Below are 13,741 nucleotides of genomic sequence, written 5' to 3'. Positions count from 1 at the left end.
TTGTAAGCCATTAGAGGAGCGACACTTGTGACTCTAAGCATTCCAAAGTCAAATCAAGGAGATTTGGGATTGTTATTGCTACATAACAATCAAGGTAACATTATAAACTCATTATTATGTTAATATTATTATTTGTATGCTAGAATTATGGTTTATAATCTTGGATTCAAAGCATGTACAATAGAGAAACCTAGATCCAAGCATTAGGGTTTGTATGAGCACATAGGATGTCTTATGACCAAAACCCATCAGTGGTATCAGAGCCTAGGATGGTTTCAATTGTATTGATGCATTGTATATATGAAAAATTCGATTTTTGGTGTTCTAGAGGCTGGACTCGCCGAGTCCATAGCTGAACTTGCCGAGTCCAGGGTGACTCGACGAGTCCAGGCTTGACTCGACGAGTCAACTCGTCAAATAGTGCTTATCTCGGGATTTCTTGCTGTTTTTGCATTAGGATAGTTACCTTATCATATTAGATCAATATAAATCCGATTTTATGATATATATATGACTATATTCTTGATCTAATTAAAGATAATTATCAATTAATAAGATAATTGTTTCCTTATAAGATAATTGATTAATTATTTTGAGTAAATTGATAAATTGTTTTGCAAGAAATCATTAAACAAATCAAATATGGATAATTATGTAATTAAATGTTAGTTTAGATTATTTGTTGATTGATCCTTGTTGTTATGAAAAGTTTCATATTTTTCCCTTTAGGTTTTATAGTTTAAATTTGAACCCAAAAGTTTTGTTGTTTTAAAATTTAAATAGTTAAAACCCTAATGTTTTGAAAAAGGTTTCAAAACTTGTCCTCAAGTTTTGGAATTTAAATTTTGAATTAATAGTTTAATTTTGACACATATTTAAATTCTAACCCTAACGTTTTGAAATGTCTCAAAACTTGCCCTCAAGTTTTGGAATTTAAAAGTTGATTAAAAGTTAATTAGTAATGTTAAATTCTAAGACCCAAGTTTTGAAAAGTTCAAATACACCCTTATGGTTTTATTAATTAATTAAGGTGTATAATTAAAAGAGGTTTAATAAATCCATAAAAGTTTAGGTTTACAATTTAATTGAATTAAAAGTGTAAATGTTAAATTTAACCACCTAGTATTTTAAAAGTATAAAATACACCCTATACTATATATAACATTAAAAGTCTAACACTATATATATATATGTGTATGAGTAAAAGTCAGTCTTACCGTTAGTAGGCCTCATTCACGAAGCTGGTCTATAAGGGGTGTTTAAGGAAATTTTCCTATAAAATGGCGATTGAATGGGTATCCACTCTTACCCACCGCACTCTTGACTAGTGGAGGGTCGTTAGCCGAACGGGTAGGATAGGACGAAACCTTCCATTATAAGTATAATAAAGTAACTAAATGTTTTCATAAAATTCCCAATCTTAGTTACGTAGGAAAAAGTGAATTGATGCAATTCCATGAAATTACACTTTGTGCCCTTGCGAAGACGTTAGTGGAGCGTGTGTGGTTTACCAGCACACTAATTGGTTCTATGCAAAGGTAGCAAAGGGTGACTCAATGTTTGTCATAGTTCGGTGGAGCGTGTGTGGTTTACCGGCACATCGAATAGGTGACTGTAACATGTGAGGGCACCATGTAAGTTTGCATGGTTATTCACACCCGCTTTGTGATCCTTGGCATCCCAGTTACAAACAAGAGGGGCATATCGATATTTAAACATGCCATTGAAATGGTCAATGAATCTCAAAGGATCTAGGAGTTTTCATAGATTTAAAACTTAAATTTCTTTTTCGTTTTTCATGGTGGAAATTAGTGAATCGTCATTCACTTACCTTCAAATATTCTGCAACTAGATTACGGCATCCCTTTTCTAGGTTGTAGCATATTGTGTTGGGTCCTAGCCTTAGTATCTCATTTGGGTGATTTACTAAGGTCTCAATCAATCAATCAACTAACTTGAATTTGTTTCTCCCGTTTTGTAGATGTCAAAGTTCGACAACTATGGTCTTCCAAAATCCCGTGGAACAAGCATTCCACATGAAGATGATATTTCACGATTCGATCGAGGAACAAGAAATCATGCTTCACTTCCTCCTCCCCCTCCAATTATTCTCCCTAATCCACAAGATTGTAAAATTGAAAGGTTCAATATCACTCAAGCCCTTTTGGCAAGTAAACATAAAGAAGGAAAGTCGGTGTGTGCACACGTCTTAGGGATGAAGTCACACATTGATAGGTTAAGAATGATGGGATCCGTTGTCGGTGAAGAGATGGCTGTTGATTGGGTTCTTCAGTCACTTCCTAACTCGTATAGTGAGTTCGTAAGAGAGTACTATATGATGAACCACGACGTGACCCTTATTGATCTCACTTATATGCTTATTGTTGCTGAATCAGCAATGGTTTGGCGCAATAGAAAAGCAAATTTGATTGGCGAATCTGCCTTCAAGACCTTTATGGATATAGACAATGGCAATGAAAGACATGCATGATCGAAAAGTTTGATCATAAGAGAAAGGCGATGTCTGAAGTAGTTCCATGTGTTGTTCCAAAAGAGTCAATTTGCTTTTATTGCCAAGAGAAGGGGCATTGGAGACGAAGTTGCCCTATTTACCTAAGAGATCTAAGAGATGGGAGAGTCAAAAGTATGACTACGCTTCAGTTAAAATCCACTATCTAACTCCGCTAAGTTCCTATTCATTGATTCTTAATACATGAAGTGATAAGATTGCATTTGAATGTTTTGCAGGATCGATGAAAAGAAAGGAAGCTTGATAAGAGAGCAAGATGAATCTAATCACAAGAGATGGATCTCGATCGCATGGACTTGAAGATTGGATTTTGAGCTTAGATAGTTATGATAGAGTTGTTAGAAATTTTCCTTTTACATAGTTTTCAATAGATTTTGCATTGTAAGGACAAATGTTTCTCCGCTGCTTTTATAAATAAAATAAATTTTGTTTGACTTATTTATTTATTTGTTTACTTCCTTGCAATGAAATCGTTATGAAAATTGATGTTTGCATATTTCTACAACGAATGGATATGATTCTTAGTTATGTTATTTATGGAAATGTCGAGAATTTACCAAATAGGGAGAGTTTCTCATCGCCCAAATTTCAATTGGACTGAAATTTGGAATCACGCAACTTGGTTGCATGATGAATGAGAAATTTCATATTTGGAAATTAGACAAATTCGTTGACAAAGTATCAAGTGAAGGACTAGGAGATCGAGTACACAAAGATGTGTGTTGATCAAGTTCACCATAAGAGTAACAAATATATTCGTCATGATTTACTAAAGGCTTAGTAAATATGATTACACTTACAAGATTAAGTATAATTCGGAATTGATTAAAAGGGTTTAAATCAACAGCAAAACGAATAAGAATCAAGTAGGCAGAAAGATAAAAGTTTCTCCATTCTAAGAAGAAGGGAGAGTAGCTTTTATGCTTTATGATAGATCTTAATGATTAAGAACCATATCTCAATTGATCCTCTAAGTGAGTCTTAGTACAATTGTATGTTTAAGAAGAGGAATCAAGGATTGAAGAAATGCTTAAATCAAGAAGTCTATCATACTTCGTTCCAATAACAAGTCTTAAAGTTAAGACTGTGACAACGAATGACAAGTATTAAGAAGGTTTATAACATTCATCAAATGTGGAAAGTTGTGATGTCTTGGATAAACAAAGGCCAACTAGGACCAATTTATGAAGTGTTTTGATAAAAGCTAAACTAACTCTTGAATATTTGGTTGTCAAGAAATGTTTATTGACAAGAGAATCTTATATGTCAAGGAGTCAATGGGAGTCTTAATGGTCTTAAAAGGTTTCAAGAACAAATCAAATAAACCTTATCGATCATCACTAGCACACGAGTTGAGGTTTACAACCTATCGTGTTGACATTATTTTGTTTATGTGTTGTTCCAATTGAGTTAATTATGCATGTGAGTCCTATGAGTTCTCATTTTGAACGCATAAAAGGCTAGGCACCTTGATCAATGAAAGGTACATTGATAAGAAAAGGTGAGTTGCTTAACTACTTGGAAGACGTGGTGGGCAGCTGTGCTACCATAAGGAAAGAAATCAAGATTAAGAAAGTTCGGTCGATATGAGTTTGAATTTGTCGTAAACTTTGGTTTTAACAAATTCACATGGATAGAAACACATATACCGATTAAAATCTAAGTGTCATAAGATTACCTCCTTCATGAAAATGATTTTGAGGAAATGCTTTCACTAAGAAAGATTTTAAGAAGATAGTGATTGTAAAATTGCATTCTCGAATTCGATTATGGTTACGGTATCCCTTTCCATAATTTGAATTGTAAGGTTTGGCAATTAGTCTTAAGTGTTTATCAAAGCATTAAGTATTAGAAACATGGACTTAAGAAATTCAATAGGTATTGTTTTCTGAAAGTTAAGACGTTTATGAATACATGTCGAAGCTAGTGGGAGCATAAGTGTTTTGTTTTATAATAATCATCATGATAGTGGGAGCATAAATGTTATGATTGTATGATTATTAAGGAAAGTATTGCAAGTTGGCAATATTAATTATAGAAAACAAGAGTCATTCTTTGCAAAGTTGTAAGGATGGAATAGTTGTTTTGCTATAATTAAGGGAGAGATATTATGCTTCGTTTCAAATCTAAAGGATTAGGTTGAGAAATGTTAATAAATTTAGTCAAAGGTACATAGTGTGTTCTTAAAATTTCGATTATGATTACAGCGTTCCTTTTCACAATTCGAATTTTGAGAACATAGCGAATAAAACATTATGCGTCATGTCCTATACGCTTCGGGTATAGGATCGATTGCAAATGCTTTAATGTTTGACCATTCTAAAATTTTCCAAATGTCTAGCGCATTTAGAGGGAAAAAGGACTAGGATCGGTTTTGACTAAAATAATTAAACAACTATCAAAGGACAATCCAAAGTTCGATGAGGATTGGTTGCTTGTGAGTAGTTGGAAGCATGGTATTGGATGGACCATATCGACATCATTATGAATAGATAAGATTCTATTAAGAATGTGTTGTCATATGGAAAATATGGAAACGTGTCCATATTGGGAATTGAATATTGAAAATCTATGTCTAGATTAGAAACTTTTATGCAAAAGGATGTTCAAAGGAATGTACTTTGAGTGAGAGACATCGTATCTAAGGAATTGTCTTGTAACAATCTCCGATAGAGGACTTTGTAATATCATTGGCAATAGTCTTTGTGACTTCGGTGCAGTGACATTACGAAAGAATTATTGCATAAAATGTTAGAATCTAGCATATTCTATAAGTAGCAAGAATTTGATATTCTTTCACTTATGAAAAAGGATTTGGAGTTGTGAAATGAGAATGATTGGAAATGTGTACAATTTGATCTATTTCACAAAGTAAGAACCATAAGTAAACATTGTGTGCATGCTGGGAGCATGGGACAAGTGTAATAATTCAAGTAAGAAGTTGATTACCCGAAACGACAAATAATGAGTAATCGATATGGTGATAAATAAAAGGAGTTTTATTTATACTCAAAGGTTTGAGGCCATATGGGATTAGTATTATTCTTGTGTTTCACTTTGCATGTTTTGACTTCCAGAATAATTGAGTTTATTAAGAATAATCGAATTATTCAAACGGGCCACAGTCGTTCATATGTTGGAAGTAGATATGAATGAAGACTATCGTGAATTGGTGTGTGGATTGTCTAAAAGAGTATTAGACATAAGCAAATGTTTGTTGCAACGTTCATGAGTGCTTATGAATATGAATTTGAGCATTGCATTAAACCCATGCTCGCTTGGATCACTCCATGAATTGTATCACGAGTGATTGGTGAGACGATAACATCTTATATTCTTGAAACCGAGATGTGTGAGTTGTATCTTTCAAATCGGTTGCACATTGATAATATGTAAACGCACTAGTAACTTGGTGTTATAAAACATATTGTTGTGTGTGATTTGGTTAGTAAGTGCAAGCAAGCATTGTATCAAAGTTTATCCGTTCATTTTATCCAAAGAAGGATAAAAGCGATATCTTTGGGCCCCTCGATGGTTTAGTGATGACAAACATAAATGCTCGGCCGGGCTAGGGCTAATTTGATTTGTTCAATTAGTCAGTCGTCATAAATCGAGAATCGAGAAGTAGTACAAAGAGAATGATTAGAAATCATATCTCATACGATATCTAGAATGGAGGAATATATGATCCCTTATCTAAGGACACGCGTATCTGATAGGATCAGAGTTGACAGCGGCTTTGGAAAGCTACGATTGCAGATCAGGATCTGAAGTCATACGCAGAATAGTTATTAGAATTATCCAAGTGGGAGACTGTTGGATTAGTGTCTAATTCCATAACTATTTTGGTATGTACTTGACCCGATGGTGCATGGTCCTTTTGGGTTGCCTCCACCAAAGCAACTTGATTGGAGAAATATATATAGAGAGAGGATAATATGATTTATTAATGTGTTATAAAAATAATATATTAAAGGAGAAATTATATTTGTCTAATTAATATTGGTCAATAATTAATTAAGAATTAATTTTGTGATCAAGTGTAATTAATTAAACTAGAGGGGCTGAATTGTAATTATGTGATAGTTACAAAATAAGGTAAGGATTATCTTATTATTAGGATGGACGAATTTAAGGTGATAAGGCCTTAGAATTCAACTATGATAAGGATTCAAGGATTATCTTATGGGTTGCTTGGTGGATAAGCAACTAGATAAGGATAATGACTGAAACCCTATCTCTACACCTATATAAAGACCCTAAGGCTCATGAATTCGTGTAAGCCTTCTCAAGAGGTCTTAGAGATGAATTCTTATACCTCTCCTCTCTCCTTATACCTTCTCCATTTGCTCTTGGTGTTTGTAAGCCATTAGAGGAGCGACACTTGTGACTCTAAGCATTCCAAAGTCAAATCAAGGAGATTTGGGATTGTTATTGCTACATAACAATCAAGGTAACATTATAAACTCATTCTTATGTTAATATGATTATTTTTATGCTAGAATTAGGGTTTATAGTCTTGGATTCAAAGCATGTACAATAGAGAAACCTAGATCCAAGCATTAGGGTTTGTATGAGCACATAGGATGTCTTATGACCAAAACCCATCATAGTGCCCGTCCACAAATCCACATTACTTAGGGCTATCGGTGTAAAAGAAAACTCCAAGGGTTTCAATGTACAAGAACCAACTCCAGAGGAATTCCAAATGTTTCTGAACCACATTGGGCACAACCAACACTACATGGCAAAGGATTTCAAGAAGTCAGTTGTCTCAGGCTTATGGACTATGTTGATGCATGATATTGCCATATTTATACACATTTTTAGGGAATATTGATCTATATTTTTATAAATATTTTGGTTATTTGCATAGAATTTTGGTACTTATAAGGATAAATTGTTATGTGCAGCCAAATAGAAGTATTTTCAAAGAAAGGGACCAGAAGTGACAAGACCTGGAACTTTGGGAAGCTAGCAAAAAAGAAGAATGAAAAAATCAGAAAAAATCGAGTTCACGACGTGAGGAAGTAATATTCACGACGTGAATATGAAATTCTAGAAGATAAGTATTTGGGTGAAGGAATCCTTGTCGATCACGATTATCACGAATTCATGATGTGAGACTCAAATTCTCATGACGTGAATGGTAAATTTTGAGATATTATAAATACCCTTGCCCATTATGATTGAGGGATTTTTGGCTGGCTTAGAAGGGTTCCTGGTAACGAATTTCAGAGGAAAAGAAGATCTGGAAGCTGGTTTTAACACCAAGGAAGAAGAAATTCATAATTTGGTTTATAGATTGGTACACTTAAACATGTATTTGATTACAATTTTTGTTTGTTTAGCTGTTAGGATGTCCAGCTAAATCTAGCTGGCTAGATGAAGCTGGAACTCATGGTTTTAATGCATTAGATTTGACTTTACTTGTTGGTGATATGCTTGTGGTGATTGATTTTACCTAGCATGCTTTAATTGATTATTTGATTGCTTTAAATTCTTGTTCTGTGTAGTTAGTGAACACAAATCTGCATGAATCTGAATACCTAATAATATAGTGAACACTAGTTTATTAGAGCTAAGATCAAACCAATCTTAGATAAGTAATTGAATCATTGAATTGAGCTGTGTTAGAGAACTCATATTATGACTGTAATTGTGTTTTGATTAATCAATCTTTCATGGCTCGAATCTTATTTAATAATTGATTCTGTGTTTAACTATTGTGTGACCATACATAGATTGACATGAATTGACTAATAATTAGTAGATTTAGAACTAAATTGATAATACTTCTTTAATTGGTAACCAACAGTAATAGTCATAGCTAATGTATAACCATTGAGTGAAAGCGGATTCGAACTACCAGAAGTGTTTGTTTATTGATTGAGTTTTTGTTAAAGAATTAAGTTCATCTAAACTTGCAAAATTAGATAAAACCCCTTCCTTTGTTAGTAATTAGGTTAGTTTAGTAGTAAATAAATTAATTAGTCAACACCGTTCCCTGTGATCAACACCCGACTTACCAAACTATTCTATAATTCGACTAGGTACACTGCTTAGGTGCATTTTAGTTAGTTAAGTTAGTTAGGTTATAAATTATAAATTTAGTGGGTACTTTCGTCCACATCAAGTTTTTGGTGCCGTTGCTGGGGAACGGCTTAGTTAATTATTAGTTTGTTTGCTTTAAATTAATCGATCCTTTTTGTAGTGTAAAACCTACAAGAAGTTACTTTTCTGTTTTAATTTTTTTTTTTTTTTTTATTCTCTGCATTACAGGATTCACGGCGTGAACCTTTTAGATTCACGACGTGAATTCTGAAGTCCTTAGTTTTGTTTATTTCAGTTCGTATTTCTTAGTTCAGTTTTATGTTTTATTTTTTTGTTTGTATAGGAGTTCATGACCAGAGGCTCTAACACACCTTTAGTACCACAACTTGAAGATCCCGAGTCTGCAATTCACAAAAAGAAGGACAAGAGCGCGAAAGAGGATCAAACACCAAAGAAGACACCTTTACAAGAATTCAAATCAGTGTTCTCAAAGAAATCGGTGAAGAAAACGGGGGACTCAAGTTCATCTTCAAAGAACAAGAGCAAGCTTGAACACTTGGATCAAATACCCTTCCAAACCGAGTCTGAATACGATACCGAGCCTGAATTTGAAGAACCTACAAGTGAACTCGAGAACGAGCCAAGGAACGAGATGGCAAATGTTGAAGAAATGTCCATGGGAGCTTACAGAAAGAGAATTCGAGATGATGTTGGTCTAGGCTTAGTACAACCTGTCATCCCTGCCACTGCCGCATTCGAGCTAAAGGGACATATCCTTTCCGTACTAAAGGATATCCCGTTCTATGGAAAAAATCATGAGGATGCGTTCAAGTACTTAGATGAAGTGAACGACATTGCTGATTACTTCAATGTCCCAAATGTTAACAGAGACACCGTCTTGCTAAGGATGCTTCCCGTTACCTTTAAAGAAGTTGCAAATGATTGGTTGAAAGCACTTCCACCTGCTACAATAACTACTTGGGATCAAATGTGTGAGTTGTTTTTAGACCAATTATGTCCACCATACAAGATTGCTAAACTCAAGAAGGAAATAGCCAATTTTGAGCAAAACCCCGGGGGGGGGGGGGGGGGGGTTGGGGTCACTTTACCAAGCTTGGGAATGTTACAAAGGGTTGTTAAGGAATTGTCCTCAACATGACCTTAACATTCAACAAGAGGTGTCCATATTCTATGACAGGGTCAATGTGATGACAAGACAACTCCTTGATTCTCAAGGACCACTTACAAAGAAAAATTCGGGTGAAGTCAAGGAATTAGTTGAAGAATTCGCAAAACACTCTCATGAATATCATAGTCCAAAGAATGAAGGCATTAAAGGAATTGGGGGTGCACAAACTGAAGAGATGGTTGTTGTGATGGCAATGCTTAACACCATGGATAGGAGATTGACACAAATGGACCAATCAATTCATGCAATTAGAGTTGGTTGCGATAGATGTAGTGGCCCACATTTGACAAAAGATTGCAACTTGGACGAATATAGAAACAAGAAAGCTCAAGTTTGCTATTCGAGTGGGGACAAGTATGATGAAGACTGGAAGAAACCAAAGAAAGAGTGGCTACCCTATGATGAATACAAGAAGCAAAAGGAAGAAAAATATATACAAACTGGCAGAGGCTTCTACCAAAAAAAACAACCGCCAGCTGAGAAGAAATCAGAATTAGAGACCATGTTGATGAAATTTATGGAAGCTTCAGAAAAAAGACATGATGCTATTGACGCTGCCATTGAAGAACAAAGAACTATAATGAAGAGTCATCAATCAATGATGATAGATCAGCAAGCATTCATAAAGAATCAGCAAGTATCCATAAATAACCTTGAAGTACAACTTGGTCAACTTACCACTTTGGTTATTAAGAAGATGTTCCCGAAAGATCCTGAAAAGAAGACCCAATCTCACGTAATGGACATAGATATAGAAGAAGAAGCAATTTCTGAGTTCCTAGAAGCCTTAGAAAAGGAGCCACATCAGCCCGATTCGAAGTCGAAGCTCGAATTTGAAGAATCTGCTGGAATACCCAGTTCACGTCGTGAGCCCGCTATGCTCACATCGTGGGCCCGGTCTGAACAGAAGAATTTTGTATCTATTCCAGCTTATAAACCACCTTTGCCATTCTCGTCTAGAGCTAATCTCAGTCCACTAGAGAGAGAACATATGGAGTTTATCAAGCAATTGAAGGGTATTCCTATTAATACTCTTTTTATTGATTCACTTGCAAAATTTTTAGAATATGCTAAGTTCTTACAAGACTTGTTAGACACTCGTCAGCAATTAAAGAATAATTCTAAGGTGATTCTGAGTGAGCAAAGCTCAAAAGCGGTGTTGGGAGAAATACCTAAGAAGATGGGGGATCCTGGACGACTCGCTCTCCTATGTGAGTTTGGGAATAATATGAAGGTTTATGCTTTAGCCGATTCTGGGGCTAGCATAAATTTGATGCCTTATTCATTTTATCAAAATTTAAATATTCAGAAAATGAAGGGTACAAAGATGACTATTCACATGGCGAACCGTTCAGTGACACAACCCTGGGGCATTGTGGAGGATATTCTCGTGAAAATTGGGAAATTTGTTTTTCCAATAGACTTTGTGGTTTTAGATATGAAAGAAGACCCCAATGTACCGATTATTCTTGGTCACCCATTACTTAACACTGCTGGAGCTCTGGTTGATATACACGAGTCCAAGCTCACCTTGAGAGTTGGGGATGAGAAGGAAATTTTTGGAATAGAAGATGGTTTCCAAGGGAATCATGCTCAAGAAGAGGTGTTCAACATTGATGAAGAAAATGAATTTGAAGAATTAGATAAGCTTATGGAAGAAGAGATCAAAACAATTCGACAAGTTAAAAGAATAAAACCAAGAGCATCCGTTCCATTTTTAGTTGAAGTCATTGCCTACACGAATCCAACTTCTTGGGTAAGCAAGGAAGATGATGAGATGTCGAGTGATGAAGATGAGGTTACTTAAAAAGTAACAAGTCCATTAGTGAAATAAGAGAAGGATACTATGGAGCTTAAAGATGATGAAGAATTGAAGATTCAAGGGATCAAACACAAGCTTAATGGAGACGAAGTCAAGGCTAAAATGGAAAATTCAAAAAAGGCATATAAAAGACGTGTGCAAGCTTACAAGAGGCGTTTCAAGGAGCAAAAGATCCTAGTGGTGGAATCTTCAGATGATTCAATGTAGGAGGCACGGAGTCCAACTCAAGACTCCTAAAAAAGAAGCACTTCTCGGGAGGCAACCCGAGTTTGGTTTGCATTTTCTTTCTTTTTCTTTTTAGTTTTTACCATGTTTTAGTTCTTAGGAAGTCGATCATGTCATCTGAATTATTATCTGCTTAGGGAGTCATTAAAATAAAGTGGTAACACTTATTACATATCTTACAAAAATTAAAATTGGAGAAATTAATGAATTTCATGATCAGACAGAATTCACGCCGTAAACCATTTTGTATCCACGACGTGAATTCAGATAAAATATGGGCATGGTTATTTTATATGATAACTATATTTTTGTAAGCCTGCCCAATTTCAGTAATGACCCAATATATGCCTTAGCCCACTTCCTATTTAAATGGCCTAATTTTTCAGTCCAGACAAAACTCACAATGTGAACCATTCCGGATTCACGACGTGAGTTGTAAATTATTTGGGACCACAGATTAAAAGATAAAGTATCAGTTTGACCAAACCACTCTCCCAACCTCACGAAGTGAAGATCGTTTTCTGGTCCCCCACCCGATTTTGACATAGTTTTACTTAATTTAATCCTTTTGCTTACGTAATCTTCATTACAAAGAAATGGGTCCTAGAAGGGAGGTACCTCTTGGAGTTGCGGGTTTACACCCGTTTTACAATTTTCCCACAACAATAACATGCACATGTTAACCCGATGGAACAACAAATTAGGGTGGCTCTACAACCGAGAGATTGCATTTGCTCCTGCAATTAATTGGATGCGGTTGAGGGAAGCCGGGCTCGTGGACAGGCTGTCCCCGTTTTTGACAAAAATGTTTATTGGAGATGGGTATTCATTCACTTGTTCTGGATGGCGCAACCTGTTTCGGATCCAAGAGCGCGTGTATAAGGAATTTTGTGTTGAGTTTTTCTCAACAGTGACATTCCAGGAGACTGTCCAAGACCCGCATTTTCCGCAAGCTTTGGTATTCCGGTTGGGGGTGAGTATCGGGAGTGCAGCCTCATTGAATTCGCTTGGAGGGTTGGAATATATGATCGAGAAGAGGCAATGACTCCCAAATTTGGTATGTTCTTGAGCAAAGCAGCTAGAGGGTACATGGTGGGTGTCACTGTATATGCTTTCTGGCATGGTATTGTATCCGGGATTTTTAATTCCGGAGTGTCTCCCTAGAGTAGTATTCGGTCCCCTATCCATTGCTTAATCCACCGTTTCATCGCATTCCCATCAATCATACGAGGCATGGAGATAAAGTAACCAAGCAAAATCTATTCTTCTTATGGTGTATCTTGTAGCCCGGAGTGTGTTGCAACATTCCTTATTTTTTGGCACGTTTTTTGGTCGGGTCTGCAGCTAGTTCTCACCCGGGGAGCCCTATTTGTGGAGGGCAATTTATTATGCGTTTGGCCCGCTCCTATCATTTGATTGTCCCTAATATTACTCATTCTATGACTTGTGTGGATGAGCATGATTTTGGAATGGGGTATTTGGAGACCATGCGGGTTGTCAGAAACTTTGGGTCGTATTGGGGAATAGTACCTTCCGATGATGAGGGTAATGAGGGTGATGAGCAGCCTGATACACAACCAGAACAACAACCACAACTACGACCAAGGCGCAGAAACATGATAGGAAGAGGAGAAAGGGGGCAACCAATGCATCCACCCGCACCCATGGTAGGATCCCATAATGGGGACGATATGGCTGGGTATTTTGACCAGTTATCATTGAGCGTCAACTGGATTGGGGGTACTATGGAGAACATGGTTTAACATTTCCATGTGGAGCAGCCGCCTCACCTTGAGTATCATTACCCAATTTGCCCTAGGTGGACAGAGTATCGAGGACATGGAGGAGATGGGGCGGGCACTAGTGGAGCAAACGAGGAGGATGAAGATTATTGATCGTTTGGTTTTTATTTTGTTTGTTT

The 13,741-nt window shown here is 36.1% G+C and overlaps 1 pseudogene; it reads right to left on the bottom strand.

Moving 5' to 3' along the window:
* Positions 1-9,620: 9,620 nt before the first annotated feature.
* Positions 9,621-9,746, bottom strand: LOC145003670 (small nucleolar RNA R71; annotated as a pseudogene).
* Between the last annotated feature and the right edge of the window lie 3,995 nt (positions 9,747-13,741).

Source organism: Lactuca saligna, chromosome 6 (genome assembly GCF_052625555.1).
Source record: "Lactuca saligna cultivar CGN05327 chromosome 6, ASM5262555v1, whole genome shotgun sequence".
Taxonomy (NCBI): Eukaryota; Viridiplantae; Streptophyta; class Magnoliopsida; order Asterales; family Asteraceae; genus Lactuca; species Lactuca saligna.
This window is presented reverse-complemented; position numbering and strand designations above follow the sequence as displayed.